This window comes from Leptodactylus fuscus, chromosome 10, assembly GCF_031893055.1.
Source record: "Leptodactylus fuscus isolate aLepFus1 chromosome 10, aLepFus1.hap2, whole genome shotgun sequence".
NCBI classification, from domain to species: Eukaryota; Metazoa; Chordata; class Amphibia; order Anura; family Leptodactylidae; genus Leptodactylus; species Leptodactylus fuscus.
Genome location: NC_134274.1, coordinates 31784571 through 31809708, shown reverse-complemented (window position 1 = coordinate 31809708; position 25138 = coordinate 31784571). Strand labels below are relative to the sequence as shown.

Here is a 25138-nt window from a genome sequence, read left to right as displayed (position 1 = left end):
ATATATATATATATATATATATATATATATATATATATATATATACACACTGTGACAAGGTGACAGGCAGAGTGCTGGAGTCCCAGTATATCTCCCCCAGATCTCTAACTTAAGGGTGATCCAGTGCGGGTCTTGAGTAGGCCCCAGGTGTGGGTCATTAGGTTCATTACTAGCCCATAAAAGGCTGGAAAGCCCGGGAACGAGAGGAAGTGTCTGGGTCTGTCTTGACTCTTGTGACTCTGTTGAAGATGGTATTATGTATTTTTGGTTGATTCATGTGGCTGGGAGTAAGCCACATGTACAGTTAGCATTTATAGTTTAGTTAGTGCTCAGACGAGCAGGGTTTTGTTTCATACTGGTTTTCCTGAAATGAAGGCTGTATTTATTTTGCTCCTTTTTATGCCTGACGTGAAGGTTTATTTATTTAGCTGTTTTCACCCACTTTTTCTTACAATCTTGGGTGGTCGTCTCAAAGATTTTTCACTGTATATATAAATAAACAATCAGAACTAACCTTTGAATAATACAAAATTTCACAAATGTCCCACTTTTTGTTAGTGACCTCATCTCGGCACTTATTTTTTGTGCTGTAGATGTAAGCAGAACATTGTCTTCTCCTTCTTAGGACTCTTTGTTCATATAGTTACATACTTGACCTCTCTCACCATAGAAGACGTGATGCCTTATTCTAAGATGTTTTCACCGACTCTGCGTTTCGGGGCGAGCACAATTAAAACTATTTTGTGGCAGGGGTGACTCTGACAAATGGCTGATTGACTCTTCCTTTGGTGCATATTCTCTGGTATGGAGAGAATTTGTTCCAATGTCATATTTCTGCATACTTTGCAGTGTGTGAATGGGTTCGGTATGCCTGGCATCTCTCCTTGCGCTTATGAGTTATTAGCATTTGTGAGTCTTCTGTGGGCTGCAGGCCTCGAGCACACACGCAGCTGTGATAATGATGTAGAAGGGAGCTCTCGTGAGTGGTAAGTACCAATCAGTCCGTTAATGCACCAAACTCCTATTAACTTCCTAGGACGTTCCCATGTAGCCCCAGTCTAATCACCTCTATGGCCTCTTAATGAATGACCACCCCTGGACTCTATAATGTGCTAAATTGATGTAAATCAAAAATCTAGTTATGCCATGCTTGTCTACACAGATCCGTGTGATTTAAAGAGCGGTTTCATCCCACACCGCCAAATCCTCTTTATAGGAGATCCTCTTTATATCCTCTTTTTGCCGGCCATCGTCATTATTTACAACGTGTCCTTAATGGCGCCGGCTCTTTTGGAGTGGGATTTTATTAATGTGTATTGTACATCTGGCCCATTAATAGGTAACAAAATCTTTCCCACCTGGCTTAAAGGGACTAATTTGGCTTGCACAGAGCCTGTAAGAGCTATATAATAATAAGAGCTATATATTTATACCGTACACAAGGGCTTACGGTGTAAGTACGCTTTACTTTTTCAGAAATCAATAGCGCAGGTGAACTTCGCAATATACTTCACTAAAGCAAACTGCCTTACTATGGTTTGTGTCTTCATTTCTTATCTGATTTTGGTCCATACTTGTACACAAGCATCGCGTGTTTACAACAAAGTCAATGGAGAGAGGAGGGAGAAAAGGCAAAAGCTGTCTATTGCATTAAATAAGTCCTTTCTGTCAGGAGAAGGCCAGATGTTAGTCCCTGATAACCCAGCTGTGTTGTGAGAGAAAGCTGTCTCTCTATAGTACTTCCTTCCTTTCCCTTTCCATAGACTTCTATTGTACAGAATTGATCAGTGACAGGATGAAGCAAATAAGAGAAGACATGGGTGCTTTTCTTTAATAAAGTATATTACAAAGTTTGTTATCTTAACCTGCACTATGGATTTATAGGGAAAAAAATTATGCTTTGAATTACAATGGAGAGATATCGGTGCCGAAATGAACTCAGGTTGCTGGTGCTCCGACAGCAAGGTGTACTCGGTGCATATTTGAGTGCTGAATCGTACGGTTCTTTTATTCCCCAGACTTTACAGCTTCATCTATTATATTACACAGATGAGTTTATCAGCCCGCAGTCGTATCGCGCAGCCAGTGCTGACCGGTCTTGCAGTTAGATCTATCTCTCTTGTTTACTTAGGAGAGCAGAAGACGTTTGTTTTAGCGGCTTGCCAGCTTGTAAACTGCGACGCCTTCTGCCAGCCGCTTTCCTTTTTTCTCTTTTTTTATGTCTCTAGATTAAAGAAATCATGTTGATATATAGCATTGCATTATACTTATTGCGCTACCTTTCCACTAAATATTAGGACATTGCTGACCGGGCAAATACCATATACTTCTTCTAACTAAACTGTCCAGCGTAGACATTGACGACTTTTCGGCAGGCTGTATTTCAGGCTCCATTATCTGATTATAGGCTGCTGGGAATTGCTGCCAGCAGGTTTTAGAGGAAAATGACAAAACAATATAAAGAAACAATACAAACGCTAGGCAGCGGGAAGCCATTGTAGGTACATCTAAGTGCTGGTACCACTCTGGGTTACACCGTTTTGTTGTCTGGCCATGAAAAGTAGTACCTGACCACGCTGATGTCTCCCCCCCGAAAAAAAAATTCAGGAGCATCTTTTCTAATATAGTCATTGTATTCGTGGTGCAGTGGTTTGACTTGTTGCCTTGCCTTAGTGGTTTTCACATTAAGAACACTTATTCCCTACCCACAAGATTAGGATCTGACCACTCAGGGTCGGACCACTGGGTGAGAGTCCCTCTGTCCCCTATATAAATGTAGCAGTAGTGTGCACGTGTGACTATTGCACTTTTTACGTTGATGGAATTGATATTTTGCACTATACATATTGTGCATTGTATTTGGCTATTTCCATCAGTCCCACTGAAGAGATTGGAGGGGTGGTTTTACATACAAACCACTGCTCCATTCACACAGGGCACATTCGGACCCCCATCTAATGATTGCTGGAAGTCTACAGGGCCAGGCCACTAGTGACACTTATCTCCAATCCTGTGCAAGGAATGAGTGTCCTTAATTGGAACCTCCCCACTAAGTAGTCAGGCAATCCCTTTTAAAAGTAATGTTCAACAATGATGATGTCATTTGAAGGCCTATCCTTAAAAATAATTATGACCTATTCATTAAGAATGAATGGAAGCAGCCGAACACCAAGGGGTTAAGCGCCAGACGCTTCCTTTCATTCCTGTGGAGTGAGGTATTCGATACTAGAGTTTCGAATACTATTCGTTCATCTCTAGTTGTTCCATCTCAAGGGTCCTTTCTATACTGGTAGCTCATGTAAACTGAAGACTTTTCCTAAATATATTGCTTTAGAAATGCTGCTTTGTTTGCCTGCTATGTGAACTTATTCCTCCCATTGTTTACATAGCATTTCTAGAACCATGGACCTGTAGGACAAGTGAGGTGACTCACTGCTCTTTAGGACAATCAGTTCAGCTAATTGTAGTTTGCTGATAAAGAGTCTGTTATCTGTTATGTAAACACACAGATAACACTGAGTGTTCCCTAAAAGCATGTGCATATTATCTGATCTGCATAAGTATTGTGATTCTTCTCAGGCGCATTCAGCAAGAGGTTTGGGAGGGAGAGAAATACAGGAAGTGAGAAGAAGAGACAGCAGGCAAACTGCTGAAACAGTGATATTGGAAAACCCTTTTAATATCAGATTAGTGGACGTCCAACACCCCCCTCAATCTACTGTTCTGAGAAGCTAATATACACTTGAATGATCGCTAAACTACATTGACTTGTTTCAACCACTATATTGAGAAGGGAGAAGTCTGCTTCCTGCTCCATCCTTTGTGTACCAGTTGCTAATCGGTGGGGGTTCTGGTTGTTGGACCACTACCAATCTGATATTGGACGTATCCTTAAAATAGGTCATTATTACTTTTAGCCTGGTCAGCACCTTTTAAGCGACTTATCCCCTTCATTGTTTACTTATACACAGTGGCTTGTCCTTACGCATGTACTGAAACTTTAGAATGGGATTGGAGGTTGAACCAATTTTGAGTACAACAGTGATTGTCACATTCAAGTCCATCATGGAACAGGCAAGTGAGCTCGCTCTGGCACAGGTAAATAGCTGATCTGCAGGCTGTCGGATCCCTGCAGATAAACTGTTGCTGTCCAACATCAAGATAGGACATGAGTTTTAAAAATTTGAATAGCTGCTACCACCCTTTCACCATATTTCATTCTTTTGACTCCATTTCTGGACACTATCAACCATTTTCTAGATCTTTGCCTTGCCTGTCTAAGTCAGCCGGCACCTTTCTGGTCAGAATGGATTGGTGGAAGAGTATGAAGGAGTTGGAGTTGGCTTTACAACTCTACAACCCTGGTTACTGTACGGTTTAGCAGTTTTTTTTATATTGAAGATGGATACAGTTAGTAAGACTTGTTTGAACATGTCAAGTATTTGAGCAAGTACAGTAAACTTTAGACTGAAAGGTCAGAGTACTTAAGGGTTAGATGCTTTGGGTGCTGACTGAGCCAAAGCACAAACACATTCGCTCATATTCTATACGTTTGTCACATGCAACAAAACCACAGACCTCAAGTAGGGTTGTTCCTATTGTTCCTAACTGCAAACTAAAAAATTGTGCAAGGAAATGTAGACATATGGTGGTGTAGAAGGTTCTGCCACAGCTTTAGCAGGTCAACTTTTCTTCATATGGTATTTGGTATTTAATTGTTGCCCAAGGGGTCTCCATCCCCTTCTGTTCCTGTGAAGATTGGGGTTTTCCTGGCCTCCAACCACCGGCTTATGGTGTATGGTTCTCAACAATTTGCAATTTACGTAAGAGCACTTCGGCAAGATATTCAGCAGAAAGTCTAGGACAATTCGCAATGAAGTAAATTTGTCCCATCATTTTTGGTGGTGAAAGAACTAATCGTGTGTCTCATGGATTGTGTTTCGTGTCTAGTAACTTGTTATAAGGTGCGAACGTTTACGTCTTCTTGATGGTTCCTATTAATGCCTAGTAATGGCTGTAGACTTGAGAAATGAAATGGATCTTGGCTGTTCTACTGTTCAAAATGTTGTCTTGCTTCTGACTTGATCACAGTAAACAAAAGAACACGAGACAGCACCAGAATTTTTGGGAGGTTCTATTGTTGACTGGTTACTTGCCTAAAAGATCATGGCAAGTAATGGAGGGAGGATGGAATCGAAAGGCAGTCCAAATCAATATTTCTTCCATGGTTATGGAGTCAGTAAGACAAACTTCTGATTCTTCTAATCTTCCACACTCCGACCCCAATTTCTTCATAAAAGGCGTATGTATAATAATCCAGTAATAACCAATTTACTGTAGTGAAATGGTAGCACCAGGATTTCAACACTATCATGTACGAGTAAATCTATAAACATATTCTTGGTAATAGAAACCTTATGATAGAACCCTCACCATTCCTGAGCAATCAGTGCTGTTCATTTTGGTGCCTGATATTCCGTGGCCCACAGCCTAAGTAAACGCCCTCCTATAATTCTGTTTCTTGGGAGTGTCATAGATCATGGAAAATTAGCTGTGTACACGTGTGCTGGTCAATGTCAAAATCTTCCAATATCCTAATTCCAGGGGGTACAGTTGTATCTATAACTGATGAGTAATCTATTTTAGGACGATCCGAGTTGCATTCCACAATTTACCCAACTGTATCATGTTATTTACACAACTCCAGCTTGTCTGCTGAAATGTATCCAAGCATCCAGTTGGGAATAAGCTGTTGTGCTGGGGAAAGCCACTGAAAGAACTATGTGATGTGTCACTGACACCACGTGCAAGTTACTGCTGACACTGGAGATGTGCAGTTTCTGTTCCCAGCTATGCGCCCGGAATCTCTTGCTGTTGCTCAATAAGAAGAGACAAGTTCAGCAATTCAATGTCAGATCTGATTTGATCACCGAGACCCTACAATTTAGCTTGTTGTTTAGAAAACTTGTATATTCTGCTATTTGTGATCTGAACACTCCTTACTCTGGTCCCATGATGGTTGTCATTTGTCTTATATGGGTGCATGCTTCCATATGACAAGCTGCTGCTTATTCTCCAGTCAGTACCAGTCTGGGGTCATGGGATGGTGGCTGGACTAAAGATGTTAGAAATAGGGTATGTTCATACGGAGGAAAAGGTTGCAGAAACCTTCTTCGCCTTGTGAGCATTCTGCGCAGCTAGCCGCGACGGGATGCCGATGCAGCTTTGGCATTCTGTTGCGGCATCCCCGTCCTGATTAGGCCTGAATGAATGGGCCTACACTGGAGCGTGTCTCGAGCCGCAGACGCCACGGCTGAAACGGCTGCGGAATCAGTCGTAGTATATATATATCTACTAGCTAATGGAAAAAAAAGCGAATAGCTCTAATTGAAGTCAATGGGGAGCTTATTTTGAGGCGGATTCCGCTTCAATGACTCGTTTTTTGGCGCATTTTTTACACGTGTAAAAATTGTCATTGAAGTTAATGGAAGTCTTATTTTTACATGTGTACTCTTTACACATGTATTTTGCCAAAATGAACACGTGTTTACTCTGTGTGAATGGACCCTTAGGCTTCTCAACCACTAGGCTACACTCTAAAAATGAATTATTTTTTTTATGTAGATTGTAAGCCCCATATAGGGATCACAATGTATATTTTCCCCTATCAGTATGTCTTTGTAGAATGGAAGGAAATCCACGCAAACACGGGGAGAACATACAAACTCCTTGCAGATGTTGTTCCTGGCAGATTCGAACCCAGGACTCCAGTGCTGCAAGGCTGCAGTGCGAACCACTGAGCCACCGTGTTGCCCCTACCGTAAAAATGAATTTGTAATAGCCCCTTCATTCTGTTGATGGAGAGGGTTCCAGGAATTGGACATTCACATATTAATACACTGCATGTAGCCACACCGTAAGGTCCATTGGATTGGCTCCATATACATCACACTCGATGATACATGTCTGGATAAAGTGTATTTCTTCTTATATAACTAATACTATTACATAGCAATCTTATGGTTGAAATAGTTATTTTAGTAAAATCCTTCTCCACATCTTGGCTAGGTCGTATAGATGGCTGCCTACTTACCAATATCTAGATCTCGTAGCTCGGCATCTCAACCCTCACGGTTATGTGTTTAACTTTGTAACTCACATATTTGCATAAGTCGACATTAATAAGCTACAAAAGAACAGCCAGCAGCGGTTTGGTTTCATGGCTTCTTTTTTTTCCATCGAGCACTAAGGACGTTGTGTCCTCTGAAAGTGATTAAAATACAACAGGGTTTCTGAATATATTTTGTGCATGGCGTCCGGCTCAGGCAGGCTGAGGGATTATGGGACATTTCTTGCCTGTTAGTTTGATCTCTTGAAGAAATTTTACATGAGGCCCCCATAGATTGCGGCCATGGACTTAGCACTGCTTACTGATGAGAATGGCATGTTTTATTAAAATTCTTCAATTCTACTTAGCGGCAAGTTTTTACTTATTTCCCACAATTTTTGTGTTCTGCAGCACAATATTAACCAGATTGTTATAGATATAGTAAATGGGCGCCTCTAAATCAGGACAAAACTAAAAATGTGCTAAATGCAACTAAGGGCTCGTTCACGTCTACGCCCGGGGTCTCTGTTCTGCAGGTTTCTGTTTCCTGCACGAAACAGGGCAGAAGACGGAAACCTGCAGTCATGTTTCAAAAACCCATTCATTTGAATAGGTTTGAATAGTGTCCACCCGTGAGCGTTTTATGCTCTCTGCGGCGAAACTGGTTCTTTTTTTAACCAGACACAGGACACGCAGGACTTTGTGTCCGGTTTAAAAAAAACTGTTTCGCCACGGAGAGCACAAAACACTCACCGGCGCCCACGTCCGGACACTGTCCGACAGGTTTCCGTCTTCTCCCGGCAGAAGACAGAAACCTGATACGGACACCCAACAACAAGACAGCAAGACAACACAAGGAATTGATAAGCACACCCAAAAAGAATATTGTATACACAGTATTCAGAATAATCCACCATAGGAGACTAATGAAAAAACACAAGCTACAAGGAATGGGGGCATAAAAGGGGAGCAGCTCGGGCTTTCAGGCTACAATTCCGACACAGGTAGTGTGGGAAAAAACTGTAAATCTAGATTGGTTTGTCTTGTATTCTAGCTCATGTATGTACTGTAAGTGCTCCCACTTTAGTGCGACCTGTCCATCATAGGTGGGCCCCTCTCATATAATTTAATGCCCCCTCGAGTGGGGCAGATATCATTAGCCAAAGCCTAAATGCTTTTGCACCATCGGAAGCAACTTTATCTGAGTCTTAAGGATGCAGTCTTACCTGCTCAGTGGGACAGCACCCAAAATGTGGGACTGTCCTGCTCATTCCGGGTTGGTTCAAGGGACTCCTAACTACCATAGGACCTGTTGCAGATGCAGTGCTTGCCCTATGGTTTAAGAGGACCTTTCATGTCCTTATAGATGTGCGGTATTATATACTGCTCTAGAGTCGACAGTGCCCTGAAACTTTTCTAATCGTGCCCTGGTGCTGATGATAAAGGTACCGTTAAATTCTGCACCAACATCTCTCCATTGTCAGACAGGTGGGCCTTACAGCCTAGTGTCATAGCTGGGCACCCCCTCTAACAGTACAAGTCTATGGAATAATGCTGTCATAGGAGGGGGCATTCACCACAGCCCTGCCTATCCCAGCATTCGCCAACAGTACCAGGGAACATACCCGGAAGTAACATATACCACACACCTATGAGGACACGACAAGTCCTGTTTAAAGCAACCCTGCCAAAAATCTCATCCGAATAGGCCTCAAGGCTGACCTTTTAATGATTTGCTCATTGAATAGAGGCCAGCTCTCATCACTATGTGATCATTGCTCCGTAAACCTCTCTAGACTGATGTAGATTGCCGGTGATTATAGAGCGTAAGTTCATCCACCGGCCGTAAAACTATAAAAATGACTTACAATGTCTGTGACACATATACACATTATTGGCTTAAGATCTGGAGTTGCAAAACATTTCCTTTCCGTGGCTTCAGTGCAATGCTGAGTATAGGACAAGGTTGAAGCCGTACAGATTCTTACCCTAGCTGCGGTAGTAACTTTCCCCATTATATTGTGTCGTGTTTGGGGTCAGCATCGTGAAGGGACAAGTGCCACAACTTATTGTGTCATTTGGTAAATTCAAAATACAATGTAGATGTTACGCTGTTACAATGTTACCCTAGCCCGAATGGTAATCCATTTTATCACTTAGTCATTGGATGAATAGTGGAAATGTAGCCCCAACCTCACGTATTACTATATTTGTCCTTTTTGTGTCCGCCTTTCCCTGAAGAGCAGTTACAATGCTAAACCGTAAGACTAAAGTACAGATTTCTTGGCCGATATTCACGAGTGACCTTGTTTGAACCTCTCTTGCTCCTTATATCAGCTCTGAACCTCTTGTTCTTGCCAGCGCGGTGCTTTGGTATTAGTCTGATATGTGTGTATCATAGCTTAGATTATTACACGACCTTTATTTCACTCTTTTATTTGAAGCGCTTGTTCCCTGTGCCAAAGCCCTGGAAGGGGTTAAGTTTTTATGCATAGAGCAAATGTCAAGGGGGTATGAAGTGAGGGAAGTATGAGCTCTCATGGTAAGAATGTGTGTTGGCCGAGCTGCTGCTCTTTGATGGAAATAGTTCAGTATTTGGACAATTCCAACAATTTAGATTGATGCCCTTTGAATAAATGGAAATGACGAGGCAACTTGTATACACAATGGGGAAAATTTACTAAGATACGGTATATGTGACAGAGTTCTGGTTTAATTTATGGAAGGAAACCTGTCGTATTTGTCTAAAACGCATAGTAAATGTAGTACATAGCACTTATTCTACATGTCTGTCAAAGGAATTAGGGATTACCCTGAACGGGGTTTGGCATGCTGGAAAAAGGGCAGGGCTTAAAAGGGTTTTCTGGGCTAAAAATATTGATGACCTATGCTAAAGTAAGGCCACTAGTCAGGTTTGTCGGAGTCTGACACCTGGCAGCTCATATATAGAAAATGGAGCAGGAAGCAAACAGCTCTGTTCTTTGTATAGTGGTTGGACTGAGACACTGCAGCTTAGCTCCCATTCAAATGAATGGGAGCTGATCTGTAGTACCTAGTTTGACCACTACACAGAGTTTATTCTCTGTATAACCTGCTAATTGATGGGGGGGGGGGTCACTTACTCACTAGTCTAGCCAACAGGACAATCGTTCAGCTAATTGCAGTTTGCTGATAAGTTCTGTTATCTCTCTATGTAAATGCACAGATAACATTGAGCCTGTTCTGTACAAGCATCTGCAAATTATCTGATCTGCAGAAGTGTTCAGTATCTCCTTCAGCCAGAGGCAGGAGAGGGGGGGGGGACAAATACAGGAAGTGAGAAGCAGACACTGTAGGCAGCGTGCTGAGACACTGAAATGGGAAAACCCTTTTAAGGCTTGGTTGACATCTGCACCGTTTGGGGACTCCATTGCAGTGACTGACCAATAATCACTGGACCAAAACAAGCTGCACGTCCAACGTATTGGTCCTGCGGTGTCAGAATAAAACAAGGGATACCAAGCAAATCCCACTATAGTTTTGATGTTTGCGGGTCTGGGTACCCATTGTTGTGGTCCTCCAACTGACCAGACGTACACCCAAGTGTAGATGTGAACGTAGCGCCGTAACTGTGTATGTGAGGGTATGTGGTGAGATAGCAGGAGCGCTCGCAGCAGGTGTGTACTGCAGAGGGCTGGGAGAGCCTGCTCTGGTATTTCCGCTTATTGTGCTCTCTCTATGGGGTTATTCACCCTTCTGAAGGCCGGCTATTGAGACAGCTCATTTATTGTGAGCCTCGGGAGAGATTGCTTTATGGGTTTTGTTATTTGGATTGGTATTTGCATCATGTATTTATTTTAGGACTTGTATATTTGCTTCAGAATAATAGAGGACTTTACAGAATCTGTGGACCTTGTCATTTATTATACACTCCTCTCCCATTATCGTCTCTAAACAGGGTTGTCAGTAGGAAGATGAAAGTCTGGTTGACTCTATTCTCTGTCTGGAATGAGTATTGTGTATGTGAAAATATTAATCTTCCTCGCTTCCTAGCCAGAATTTATTATGTAGATTTAGGTCAAATTTGATGCAGCATAGCATGCTGGATATTATAGGATCCCGACAGGGCCATTCTCGGAAGGAAATCATTTAAAGGGAATGCAATTTATTTTTATTTATTTAATAAAGTAATAATAATTAGTAATAGTAAAATATGACGTTTAACGTGTTCTGATTGTAGATTTTTTTGATTATTTATTATGGTGGCAGCCATCTTGCCTTCGCTTCTCCTATTTAACATAATCATGGCCATAGGCAACAATAGTCTGGACCCAACACGTTGGGCTGTATACGTGAGTTTTCTATCCTTTTTGCAAGGAAAAGCTGTGACATCATATGTTGTTAGCCGTGGATAAATCATGACTCAGGGTGTTATCTTTTATTGTAATTCCATCTGTCTTGTTTGTGATGACGTAAGCAAAGAAAACACCTACAGAAATGGCAAGTGTCCAGAGTTAATGCGGTGACACATTCCCTTTAAGTAGGGTTACCGTTCATTTACAGTTGATTGATTTTGTAATTACAGTACAGTACATAAATGTATATATAATTATTTTTCTTTATATGTATTTTGTGACCTGATTTGGCCTCCAAGTAATACAGTAATATAATGTCTAAATAATGAGGTTAATGATAAAGTCCTTTGCAATCCTTGGCAGTGAAGAGCAAGGTTTAGACTTTATTCATATGAACGTGATGTAAATTAGCCATAAACAGACATTTTTCATGGTCAATTTGCACCCGTGCAGCACCTGTTTTCACAGATCCCCATAGACCGGGAAAACGGGGAAAAATAGAACGTTCTATTTTTGGACAGATCATTCACATGGTGTGTTACAAAATGGTTGTGTGAATAGGTCTATAGAGAAGGTGAGTGTGTAAAAAAATAAAATAAAATAAAAACTGTAGTGTGGATAGAGCCTACATAGTGAATGCAACCATGGCGCACGCTTCTCAGGTAAAGTCCAGTTATTACAAATTGTGAACGTGAACTCAGGTTTCCAACAAGACACAAGAGTTGCAAGAAATCCTGCAAATATGGATTTCTTGAGACCATTCTGTCATGATCGCAACCACTTGTGAGTTGCAACAAGACCGTATTTTCTTTTAAGGGTAAGTTAAAACAGGTTTTTTTGGATCGGAACCTGAGGCGGAGGGCGCCTCAGGTTCCGATCCACAAACCAGGTAGCCACGACTGAAAGCCAATGCATTGCGCCGGCATCCAGCTGCGCACTCTGCTCTGGATTAGGACCAATGAATGGGCCTAGTCGAGAGGAGGGTTTGAACATCTTGCTGCTTTTTTTCCGGGAGACAGAAGAAACAGCTCCCGGAAAAAAGACCTGAGTGACTCCCATTGATTTCAATGGGAGCCATCTTTTTGTTCAGGGTTTTGAGGTGGATACGGCCTCAAAACCCTAACCAAATAACTCTGTGTAAACTTACCCTAAAGGGAGTCTATCACCAGCCCCCAGCCCCACAGATAGGTAGGTTAGGGTCACCTGCATCAATTGGTGTTTCCCCCTTGTGCCTCTGTTGCTGAGATATCACCTCTTTAGTCTATATGAGCTTTTAGGAGCATTGATGAGGTTGCCCCTTACGTCTTTGGAGCAACCCCGCCGCCCTCAGTGCTCCAAAGAGCTAAATTTGTTTTAACAAAATAGGAAACGGAGGCACAAGGATAACACTATTAGGTTAAGGTTACCTGAATCCATCTATTGGTGGGGCTTGGTTTTTGTTGGATCCTGGTGACAGGGCTCCCTTTTTAATAATTTGTGATAAAGGCAGGACAAAACTGTGATCCTTGGCCAAATAACATGTGTCTTGTAGCCCTTTGATATCAAATTTATATATATTTTTTTTGAGCAAAAAAAAACAAAACTTGTTTTTTGCAAGCCAAGCTCTAGTTTATATTGGTACCATTTTGGGATATATATGACTATTTGCTCATTTTCTTAATGTTTTTTTGAAGTGGTGAGGTCACCTAAAAACAGCAATTTGGGCATTTCACCATGCAGGAGAATATTGTTGAGATTATTACAATTGCAGGACTGGGAAACTTACAAGGCATTTGTCCGCCATGACACCTGAGGTCAGAGGGAATCCCTTGGTCATTCGGAATCTGCTGTGTACGACATTGGGAACCTACCATGTTGTCCGTTCTAATTTCACTGTAATATGTATTGCAGCATACATGGAGTTTTCCCTGCTGCTGTTTTGTTTGTAAAGCCATCTTTAGACCATGTAATACTAATAACCCTCTATAATAAATACCTTTCACCCGAATTATCCATCTTTGAACTGTGCAGCCTTAACATGGATTTATCACCATCCTGAATTAGGAATAAACCAAACCCAAAGAGGCCAAGGAGTGTAAAGGAGAGGCCAAGACAAATAATTTTGCCGCATAAATATTTGGTAAGGCGAACCCTGTGCTTAGGCTCATTTTTCCGTCGTGTTTTGCGAGGGTCTGTGTTGACTTGGGCTTTCAGCTTCTTAAACTGTCCTGCAGTGATCTGTACGGGGCCGGTCGGACCACACAGCTGTACTATTTGTTTGGAGGGATGGAGTAGCCAGCAGCAGGGGAGGTCATGGGAATTCTGGTTTCCTTTGCACAATGATTCTCTATTTGAGTCTCAGATCTGTGCGGCTTTAGATTATACACCGTGGTCTCTAATTGTGACATGTGTTTTCTTTTCTGCTGTGTAATTTGACATGAATAACATGACGGGTTTCGGAATGAGAAGTCTGCAATGTAATAATACATCGTGGGAGAGACGGCGACACTGACTTAAGACTGAGTAACCTGAAAAATGGAGGAGCCTTAAATAAATATGTATAGTAGTATGTGCGTATATATATATATATATGTGTGCGTGTGTATACTGTATATAATATATATATATATATATATATATATATATACAGTATAGTGACAATGGGGGGTAATTTAGCAGCAAAGGTTAGCGGTTTTCCTGGGTTTACAGAGGTGTTGGTGGCGCTGGGGGCCAAATACACAGCAGATCAGGTAATGTAAACCAAAATAAGTGGCTTTATTCAGCTTACACAGGAACAAAAACAACAAACAGCCTTGCGCACACACGGGGCAATACCTCACTTCTTGAACCCTGTCTATTCTACCAAGGGCAAGATACTCTGAGGTTTCTTCTCACCAGTCTGGGTCAAAGTCCTTTCTGGAATCCAGTCCTCTTGGGACAGACCGCCTGTCTGTCTCCAACTGGTCCACCTTCCACCTGCTCCTGCAGGTCACCAGCAACACTCCCTCTCTGGAGTTGGACTCCTTTTGGATACCAGTCTTCTTGGGACAGACCTCCTGTCTGTCTCCAACTGGTCCAGTCCACCTGCTCCTGCAGGCCACCAGCAGCACTCTCCTGCTGTGTGCACTCCCTCTGGAGTTGAGCCCCTTTCTCTCTGGTATGGGTGTGGTCAGGGTCCTTTTTAACCCTGTTTTGGGTCGCTCTATGTGTGTGTGAGGTATCCTATCCTCCTATCCTATCCTACTAATATTATAAATCTGAAAGTTTGGATGTTTGTTACTCCAGCAGCACTATCTCAGGTTCTGATAGCCAGGTCTGTTTATCTCTCTATGTAAACACACAGATAACACGGAGTCCATTGTGTACAAGCATTTGCATATTATCTGATCTGCTCCAGGCAGTACTGAGACACTGATATGGGAAACATGCGGGGGGGGGGGGGAAGAAAATCTAATTTGTTGCAAAATTCTAAAACAACCAGAGCTATGAAGGTAGCCAGAAGTCAACACTTATTATATGCCATCCCAGCGAGCTGCTGAGATACTGGAACAATCACAGGCATGGCGCGAGGAACAAGGTCAGCAGCAGGACAGCTACACAGCCACCGAAATGCCGGAGGGGGTGGATCATCGCAGCAATTTTCTGAATATAGGCGGATCATCAATGCCAACAACATGTAGATGAAGTCGCGGGCTGAGGCTAGTGTGTGTGTATATACATATACATACATATACATACATATATATATATATGCATACATACTCCAGTTTGTTCAGACACATGGCAGCATATTCTCAGATATGTACCGCACTGTCAATTTCTGTAAAGCGCTGTGGAATATGATGGCGATATACAAGTAAGCATAATAAAATAAAATTGTTTCAGTATGTGTTGTCTCATGTGGTTCAGAACCTATGGTTGAGGTGGGGCATTCCATCCCCAAATCAGTGTCGGATTTTCATTGGGAGGCAGAGCTCACAACAGGACACTGAAAAATAAGTGTCCTGCTTGATTTTTCCATGGATGCCGTAGCTGATTTAGCTGCAGAGTCCGCAGCTTGGGACTGCCCACTAGTTAGGTTTATTCATCTGGGAAAGTCGCAGGATGAGCACGTGCATTGTTTTCCTGTCGGCAGAAAAGATCTGCATTTCCATAAGGGGTTCTGCATCCATGTTCCGACGCATGAAGCTGACAGCTGGAAAATAGTGGCCAGGAAATGGGGAGGAATTCCTCTTCATTTTCCACCATGTGCGTGGCCCCTTAGCGTAGCCCCACAGAGAGAATTTGCAGTGTTAGGTCTGGGGATCGGGGTAAATAGAATTGTGGCGGGGCTCCATCCTGCTAATAGTCCACATTTGGCAGATCTTCATCTATCTCTGGCCTTATCCACATGTCCAGATAGGATTGGACAGTGACAGTATCCTCTGCAAAAAAAAGAAAAGGGACCGTAGCCTTTGCGTCTGCTCATTGCACAGAAAGCATTTGCTTTGGGCATGTCCCTTATGTGCTCAATAAAGGTTTTTCAGAGCCCCAAATTCTACCATTGTGGTAATGGACCTCAAACCCTGTACATTGTCTCTTCTGAGGTTTTTGTTCAGCCCGGTCTTTTCCCATGATAAACACCCAATGGATTTGAATTGCTTTAGCCAACGTGACTTGTGGTTTTTATGTGAAGCACATTTACCAAATTTATTCAGAGTCTTTCACGCTACTGTCATAACAGATTGTGTACTTGCAAATCCCGACACACACAAGCTTTTTCTTGCTTAAATGTCACCATCTTATGTCACAATATGTCAGCACATTTCACATTTGTCCCTTCCCTGAAGGCTTGAAACTTTAGATTCCACCCCATAATATGTGAATATCTTACTGCATGCCTCAAGCCTTCCTTCTCTCTTGTTGTCTGGATGTTTCGTCCACTTCTTTGTCTTCTGAGAATACATACCTGTTTTTTGGAATAGACTCTCCCTATGACAGAGAGGAGCTGTATCTTAGGAATAGTGGTGGTAATACTGGTGCTGTTATAACTATGCTGCCATATTACGGTCCAGGTCACTCTGCGTTTGGGTCCCCCCCTCCCGGTTGGAAATCTATATGCATTCAAAAGCAGTTATCTAAGGAAACACGCGGACCCCATAGCCTTTCTCTCAGCATGTTTCATGCAGAAACCACATGGACCCCATTATAGTCTATGGGGTCTGCGTGTTTCTTTAGGTAACCGCTTTTTAATGCATATAGGTTTCCATTCGGAAAGGGGGGTCCACAAGTGGACTCCCCAAATGGAAAACCAAACGCAGATGTGAACCAGACTTAAGAAAATAGTATATTATAGTTTGAGGTTTTTTTGCTATGTATATTGTGTTTTTTTAGTGAATAATCAATATTTTTCATTTATTTAATTGAAAAGTAAGAGATCAGTCAAAGCGAAACAAAAAAGCAAAATCATCAGACATATTTGTTGGACAGCAAAGTGTGTACAAATGTGGAAGGAGGATATATCCAGGAAGGGCGGGGGTCCAGACGGAATACATTACATTGAGCACCACCGCCCTAAGGCAGGAGCTTGCAAATAGAGGAGATCAAGTCATTGATAGGATGCAGTGCAGAGGAAGAGCGACTCCAGACACCCCAGACCTACGGAAATTTCTGCTGGCATCCATGTGGGTTCCAAATAAATATTCCTTTTTATCACCGCCGTCTGAATAGGTGCTTTATCTTCCTGTTGGCTAGCAGCACTAGTGAGCGGTCTGAGGCGTTGACTACACACCGCTGGTAATAGTATCAGCTCAGGTTCGTTGGACTTGAAGGGGTTTTCCAAGCTAAAAATATTGATGACCTATCCTTGGAGTAAGTCAGCCAAGTTAGACTCTGTCCAGCCACTACACACAGAACAGTGAAGTCAGTTTCCTGCTCCATTCTCTGTGTCACTGCTGGAGACAGCTGATTAGAAGGAGTTTCACTTGTTGGACCCCACCAATATTATCCTTAGCCCAGAAGACCCCACCCCAGCACTTTTCTCTCTGCATTCTTCTTGCGGAGACCACACGGACCCCATTATAGTCTATGGGGTCCGCGGGTTTCCTTAGGTAACCGCTATTTTATGTGGATAGGTTTCCATTCTGGTGATTCCCCAAACAAAAAAGTGAACCGGGCCTTACATGATAACTACCTTATCTCACACATCTCCAGACCTTTCAGAAACATTTCTGTGACCGATGGCAGAACGTCAAGCATTGTACTTCAGGGCTAGAGCTTGGATCCTTGAGAGGAAGTGCACAGGAAGCAAAGTTAGCACGGGGTCCATCATGATGGTCATACTACATTGTACACGTACACGTCTACCACCTTACACAGGAATTTGTACAAAGTGGGAAGTGCATAGAGTTACACAACCTCTCCAAGTGTGTACAAATAATACTGCAATGTGAGTGTCTGCAAAGATAAACTTAACCAAGTGTTCTGCAATACTATAGGGAGTGACCACCCAGCCAGTTCTGGCCCGAGAGGTAACGTTCACATTTCTGAGAAATCCACCGACAGTATATAAATATGGATGAGAGGCTTATGCAGCCAAACCCATGATAAGCATGCATGAAATGTTACTCTAGGAATACGGTCAATGGACGGAGATCAACAGACGTGCCCCCATCTTAATCTGCTAAAAGCTACTGGCCCGGACTGTACCATTCACATGCATGCTCGGCTCAGATAAACTGACATGCTCTTCTTTATAATAGAATATGTACTTGGCAGACTTATTACCCTGGCGCTGCAAGCCAATGATATAGGATAAAATCCAGATTATCTAATCATTTTACCCTTGAAGTCAGACTGGCACTCAGTTAGAGATAAGAGGAGTGACACATGCCAAAAGCAACGCCAAAAACAGCCAGCATGCTTTTATTCTGCTGAAGGGTGACTGGCAGAATCTGGCAGAACCCATATATGTAATACAGTCCAATAAATCCTTGGCCAAAGAGACACGTTGTTTCAATAAGACTGAGATAATAGCGTGTTATGCAGTGACAACCCCGTCAGATCTATAATGGCGGCAGTGCAGGTTGTCGCCCAGTTATTCACGAAACAAACTCATAGAAAAGTGACTCTCGGACTTCTGTTTATGGGTGATGATATGTGGTTGTGTATTAGGTTGTCTCTATACAGAATTTGATTCTCCATATTTAGCTCCGTTTTCTTTGTGTCTACAGTATAACACATTGACATCGAGTGCAACATGGATTTAAAAAGAACAAGGCGCGGACCCTGAAAATCATTTGAAGTGAGTTTTAAGTACTTGTATGTGAATGTCCAAGGTCCTGGTCAATACCCATCTGGAAGGTAGCCCATACCTTTCCCATAGAAGCTGTAAGAGCATCACAGCTACGACACCACATCCCCTGTATGCCATATACCCTATATGTGCCTACATTGGAAGTATGTATATAACAGAGACATAATACAAATGGCGGAAGATCAGTCGCAGGGAGTGTTGGTAAAGCTGGATATGAGGCTCAGATCTAGTAAATCATTTCTGACAGGTGACATATTTTAGTATGTACAGCATTAGTAAAATATGTGAAACCACCCAAATATATAAGGTTATTTTACTTGAAACCTAATCAAGACTGCACCCTGGGGTTGGGAGGCATCCATAACTAGACCTGATCCAGTGATCTCCTACTAGCTCATGGGAGATCGAAATACGGTTATGCCCTAGTGACCATAGAAATGTCATAGTATTATTGAAGCTGTATCAAATAGATAAAGCATTCAATACATATCATTCACATTTATGAGAGACTATTATATTAATAATTTCTATTTTTGTGCTCCCTTTTATTGCAGCTGCCATATAGCGCTCACACCCTGCCGCACTGTCTATGCAGACAATATGCGAAGGACGTCTATTTAATAACATGATTCATTCCCTTTCAGTATGGTTGATCAGATGATCTCTCACAGCCCCTGAGTCGATTACCAACAGTGTCATAGCTGGCCCTAGGACAAATCTTAGATCAGGTTCTCCCCGCGAGGCCATGATCATCACACCCCAGTCCTCTTCATATTATACACTGCCCCCCTATAAGTTACTGTATGTAACAACTACCTTTATAGTATATAAAGCCTCTCTCCACTTGATACTATACACTGTGCCCTTAGTGCCCTAGTGGCCCTCACCTTCCCATCTGCCCATCTGTGCTGCACCCAGACCAGAGCGGCACTAAGCAAGCACCATGCACCCCTCATATTCCACTAGGAGGTCACCATCACATTTAGACTCTAGTGATGAGCGAGTAGTATTTCGATCGAATACCTCGCCAGGAACGCGTGTAATTGGCCGAACACCATGGGGTTAAACGCATCGAATATTCAAAACGTTTAACCCCTTGGTGTTCGGCCGCTTACACGCATTCCTATGCCGGCGAGGTATTCGATCAAATACTACTTGCTCATCACTACTAGACACCAATAAAGCCCAGGGCACAGGGGTCCAGCTATGTTCTGGTCCTGTGAGAACGCGAATACACTCAATATCTGTGTCCCGATGCAAGTTACAAGTGTGTAACTGAAGCTGTATCGGGCCCCAGCACTGTCTTGGCGGCTCACTTACCCCTCATGCTTACAGGCAAGTGCTGGCTCTCTTCACTAGTAGCATGCACAATGCTGTGCGTTATGTAGAGAGCAAGATGATGACTTTGATACCGGTACAGCAGACCCCTTTCCCCTGTGAGTCCGGTTGTTACGCCCCCGTTTTTTTTTGGGTTTTTTTGTGCTTCTTCTGAACCATCCCGTCCACAGGGCAACAGTTCTCAGAGTGATGACTACTGCACCAGTGATTATGGGTATTGTGCAATAGGGTCCCCCATTTTTGCATTTTTGGCAGTTGCAGGGTTATTGGCTGGGGGTGCTTGGGTAGGTACTTAGTATACTGCAATGAGCAACGTGATCGGGATGACAATGCAAAACGGAACAGTATTTTGGGGGTAAAAGCAAGGGGGCCAAATTTGGAGCAGCCCAATTTATCACTTAAGGGGCTTACCTGGGCCTTCACAGGCTCCTTGGTCATCCAGTCTGAGGCCGTATGTTGATCTGATATTGCATTCATTCATTACAAGTTGCAATAACATGTTATTTCTTATAATAAGGCTTATAACGTCGTGTAGGTGATGTAATATAGGTTATTCCTCCGCCTATAGGCAGGGTGTTTCCTATTGCTACCAGGCTTATTTGTCCTTTTAAGAGTTCATTGCATTTTGTACTAAAGCCGCTGCTCCCTATGACGTCTATATAGCTGTGGTTTGGGGCAAGAAGTCAATCACTTGCTTTGTGTGCGGAGGATAATATGTTGTATGATGGCTTATGTTATCTTACATTGCTGCTTTTGTATCTTGACCTTTACTGGTTTCTCACTGGCTGAATGTTGTGTCACCAGCGTTGGCTTTAATATTAGGTAGTGAAGAATGGTTTCCATTAGGTAATATGGTTTTTATGTCTAATAACTTTGCTCAGCAGTATCATTACTAATATGTACATGGATTTTTATGATCTTTGTTACAGTTTATTACAGCAGTGAGACTGTATTATAAGAGCCAGGTCCTGTTGCCCTGGCTTGGTGCTGGTTTGGCTTTCATCTGATATCCTGAATAATTTGAGTCACCCTGTCCATCAGTATCATGTAAAAGGCTAGGGCAATGGTTTATCACTGGCAACCAGTCTGCCTTAAAGGGAGTCTGTCACCAGAACCAGCACATCAACCCAACCCTGCAGATAGATAGGTTAGTGTCACCAGAATAAGCATATCACCCCAGCCCTGCAGATAGATAGGTTATTGTCACCAGACCCCAGTATATCAACCCAGCCCTGCAGATAGATAGATTAGTGTCACCAGAACCAATACATCAACCCAGCCCTGCAGATAGATAGGTTAGTGTCACCAGAACCAGCATATCACCCCAGTCCTGCAGATAGATAGGTTAGTGTCTCCAGAACCAGCATATCACCCCAGCCCTGCAGATAGATAGGTTAGTGTCACCAGAACCAGCATATCACCCCAGCCCTGCAGATAGATAGGTTACTGTCACCAGAACCAGCATATCACCCCAGTCCTGCAGATAGATAGGTTAGTGTCTCCAGAACCAGCATATCACCCCAGCCCTGCAGATAGATAGGTTACTGTCACCAGAACCAGTACATCAACCCAGCCCTGCAGATAGATAGGTTAGTGTCACCAGAACCAGCATATCACCCCAGCCCTGCAGATAGATAGGTTAGTGTCACCAGAACCAGCATATCACCCCAGCCCTGCAGATAGATAGGTTAGTGTCACCAGAACCAGCATATCACCCCAGCCCTGCAGATAGATAGGTTAGTGTCACCAGAACCAGCATGTCACCCCAGCCCTGCAGATAGATAGGTTAGGGTCACCTGAATCAGAGTGTTTTCCCCTTGTGAATCGCTGCCCCTGTTGCTTAGATTTTGCCATTTTTGTTAATATGCAGATGAGCTCTTTGAAGCAACAACGTCCTCATTGCTCCAAAGCGCCCATGTGCATATAAACACAAATGCCAATATTTCAGAAATATAATCAATTTACAAGGGGGCTATAATAGATACACCTCTGATAGTGGAAATAAGGATGTTGCCATTGATCCAAAGAAGGAAGTGTCCACACCCTCATTGCTCCAAAAAGCTCATTTGCATATTAAAAAGGTAATATCTCTGCAACGGAGGCATTGATTCACAAGGGTAAAACACAGTTTGATCCAGGAGCATCTATGATGACCTTTACTGCCCTCTGTTACACAAACAATGCAGTGATTGGAGTGGACATAATGTAATGCTTAATTTCTCCACTGGTGGCACTGCAGAGAAATGGAACACTTACTACCAGGTTTCCCCTTAGACAGCTGCTGGAGGCCCACAAAGGGGAACACGCATTGGACAAAATCCCAATTATGTTGCAGTATACGATGAGAAATTAGAATAGCGCCAATTCATGGCACTAATGAGAAACGTGTATCCTATTGGTAATTACATCATACAACATTAATGTAATGCAGCTGTAAACAACAATACTCTAGAAAGCTCTGCTATACAGTCGGCCAATCAACGCTGGTTCTTCTCCTACCTTTAGAAGTCTTCTCCGTGCAGCTTCCCTGCGGCGTCTTCCGGCTCTGAATTCACTCTGCCAGGCATCGGGCCTGGGCAGAGCCGACTGCGCATGTCCGCTTGTAGTGCGCGGGGAAGACTTCTCGGAGGATCCAGCCCGACCCTCACTCGTGGACTTGGTAAGTATAATTTGATTGAATGTTGCCTACCCCTGAAACGAGCATTTTCCCCCATAGACTATAATAGGGTTCAATATTCGAATCGAGTAGTTGAATATTGAGGGGCTACTCGAAACGAATATTGAACCTCGAACATTTTACTGTTCGCTCACATCTAATTATACACCTATAGGCCAGTACTACATCGACTTAGCCCACAGCACATTTCATATTGACAAAGATAACTGTTGAGCTGTGGCCGTGAAGGGGGTGATAAGAAACCTAATTTTGCAGCAGTTTGTGAATTGCAACACAACTGGATTCACTTTCATTACTTGTAAGGAAGTTCTGCAATCTGCACTGCTATCTTTGGCCTTGTGACATGTGTCATGACCTAAGTTACTGTGCAGAACATCTAGAGATACATATTATAGGGTAAAAGCCCCTTCTAAGGCCCAGGTCCCATGTAGTGAGCCGTAGCCAAAAAGCGCTGCTGGAAAAACTGTGGCGGAAATGAAACGCGTTGTGGTTTTTCCCGCATTGCTTTTCACAAAAAGTCTGCAGAGTTTTCACCTGTGGACTTTCTGCATAAATATGGAAACTACCCAGCGTTTCCGTAGGTATAATTGACATACTGCGATTTACAAAAACGCAACGGTTTTTGAAATCGCAGCATGTCCACTGCAGATGTGTGGATGGGATTAGCCAGAATCCCATCCACTTTGCAGGTATTGCAAAACGCAGCTGGAAAATTGCGACGTATATGGTATGAGGGGCCTAAAGGTCCTAGGCGATTTAGCATTTAGCTTCATGGGGCCGGTCTGAGGCAGTATCTGCTTCTTCAGGTAGATATATCTGTCTGGGATCGGACATCGGTTATAATAAAACCTCAGTCTCTCTTATATGTAGGGACTTTGAAATGTAGATTATAATTTCAGCTCCTCGTTCTTCATGGTAATGACTTGGGTTAGGTTTATAAGATTTTCATTCTTCAGATGTTTTGCATATTATCTGTAATACACGTTATAAGGAAAAAGCTCTTAACCTGCGGGAAACCTGCTGGATCCACCATGTGAGGTTACATAGGAAATGGTATTACTATAATATTCTGTAAAATATGATGCTATGTGTTTTTCAATACTAGTTTTCAGATATTGGTTACGGCATGTACCTTCGCAAAGGTTATTGGCTACTGGAATGTGGAATTTTTCTGGACATTCATGAATAAAAATCATAGCTTCTGTATGTTTTTTATACAAATGTTAAACTAATATTATCGCCTACTCCATAAGGTCTACAGTATATGCAGTCCCCTAATGGACAAATGCTATGGCCACCAATACGTGATGAGTGTGACATCTGGCATGTCTCCTTGGCTCATGTTCAGATGGGTACACTGCTCTGCATGCATAACAATCTATCATATAAAAATACAAGGCACCGGCCCATCAGTATTCAGTGGTGGGAATGTTTTCTGATAATAAGGCCTGCATTCGTAGAAATCGGTGCAGGAGGAAACCTGTACAAGTAAGAAATGTCTAGTTGTTACTACTTCACCTTCCAGTGACCCTCTTTTATATATAGATATTTGGAAACTTTCCTACATACCAAAAGATCTATCCAGTAAAAATGCTAAAGAGGGAGGAGGGGGATGCAGCTGCATGGTCTCACTGTGAAACCACATATAGACCGAGTATAGGGGTGCTCTAACCAATTGGTTTAGCTGCATAGGAACCCTAACGGATGGATGGATGGGGCCCAGTAGAAGCAGAAATGGGTAAAGATTAATATAATAAAGGGCTGGGTTCAGCAGGTACACAACGAATAGTGAAAGGGTGAAGGCCGAATCTGGCAGGATTTTGATTTCCAAGGTTCAGTAGTATATAAAAGAAAGCGGGCGACTTTAGCAGTATGACTTGGATGGTTTTTTTTATGTATATTTGAAGTACAAGCCATAGATGTGTAGCGATAACAGTGTATGGATATATGTAGTTTATGAGTAAAAAAAAAAAAGCACTCTGTGCTATTACCTTTTGTGTAGCATACAGTATGTGGCATGTGTTTTGTGTTAACTGTGTGTGTCGCATGTGTCTATTATGTCGGTGGGATGTGTATCATACGTCCACTGTATTAGAGACGTGGTGTGTGTCCATGTTAGACATGCACCATGTGTAATCTGAGTGGTGTGTGTTAGTTGTTGTATGGTGTGTGTGTCCAGTGTGTTAATGATAGGTGCAGCACATGTCATCTGTGGTGAGTGTGCAGTATGTGTCCAGTGTGTTAGTGAAATGTGCTCGGAGTGTTAGTGATGTCAGTGGCTTGTGCATGATGTGTCTAATGTGTTAGTGCTGTGTGCAGATTGTGTTTTGTGTATTAGTTGCATGATTGGCATGTGTCTGGTGCATTAATGGTAGATGTGGTATATGTCCAGTTTGAGTAGCCTGTGC

At 42.7% G+C, this 25138-nt stretch overlaps 1 protein-coding gene across 1 annotated transcript in view; it reads left to right on the top strand.

The window, feature by feature from the left end:
* The window catches only part of SGMS1 (sphingomyelin synthase 1), a 190914-nt gene that overhangs the window by 85476 nt on the left and 80300 nt on the right, over nucleotides 1-25138 (top strand). Inside the window, exon 3 of the mRNA XM_075257544.1 lies at nucleotides 18633-18703. The gene's annotated coding sequence lies outside the window, so the exon portion shown is untranslated. The remainder of the gene's footprint in view (nucleotides 1-18632; nucleotides 18704-25138) is intronic.